Source organism: Propithecus coquereli, unplaced genomic scaffold (genome assembly GCF_000956105.1).
Source record: "Propithecus coquereli isolate 6110/MARCELLA unplaced genomic scaffold, Pcoq_1.0 Scaffold325, whole genome shotgun sequence".
NCBI classification, from domain to species: domain Eukaryota; kingdom Metazoa; phylum Chordata; class Mammalia; order Primates; family Indriidae; genus Propithecus; species Propithecus coquereli.
In genome coordinates, this window is record NW_012148897.1 from 1,218,036 (window position 1) to 1,218,676 (window position 641).

At 36.5% G+C, this 641-nt stretch overlaps 1 long non-coding RNA gene across 1 annotated transcript in view; it reads left to right on the forward strand.

Moving 5' to 3' along the window:
• Nucleotides 1-120: 120 nt before the first annotated feature.
• The window catches only part of LOC105815295, a 6,893-nt gene continuing 6,372 nt past the window's right edge, over nucleotides 121-641 (forward strand). Inside the window, exon 1 of the long non-coding RNA XR_001137736.1 lies at nucleotides 121-259. This is a non-coding gene — a long non-coding RNA (uncharacterized LOC105815295). The remainder of the gene's footprint in view (nucleotides 260-641) is intronic.

Below are 641 nucleotides of genomic sequence, written 5' to 3' on the forward strand. Positions count from 1 at the left end.
GTTCAACGTATCACCAGACATTCATGAAGAAAGTCATTAGTTTGGTTACTTCCCTGGCATTCCCATAACCTTTCACTTTTTAACTTTATTGGATTTTGTGGCCCAACTGTGTAGTTCCATTTTCTATAACTTTCCAAGTATTTCTCCTACAGGTATTAATCAAGAAGAGCTATGACCGTACCAAACGTCAGCGTCGTAGAAACTGGAAACTGAAAGAGCTTGCAAAAGATAGAGAAAACATGGATACAGATGACGAAAGGTCCCACTTTCCTTTCAAGTTATCTTTATCTTATATGTTGTCTCAAAGGAAATCCTTAGGATAAATTATTTTTGTGTTGTAAAGAAATAGGCATCACACAATTGATCCTTGCACTTGATATTACTTGGATGCTTATATAGGTATCGATGGAATTGGTATGAGAGGATGTAATGACATTTAGCACAGATTCAGGAATTATTTCCTGGGTTATGATCTGATAATATTGGTGTTGATGTAAACAGTTTAGTCGGAGAGTTAAAATACAGTCATATGTTGCTTAACGACACAGGGATACCCTCTGAGGAATGCATCATTAGGTGATTTTATTATTGTGCAAACATCATAGAGTGTACTTACGCAAACATACTGTGCACCTAGGCTG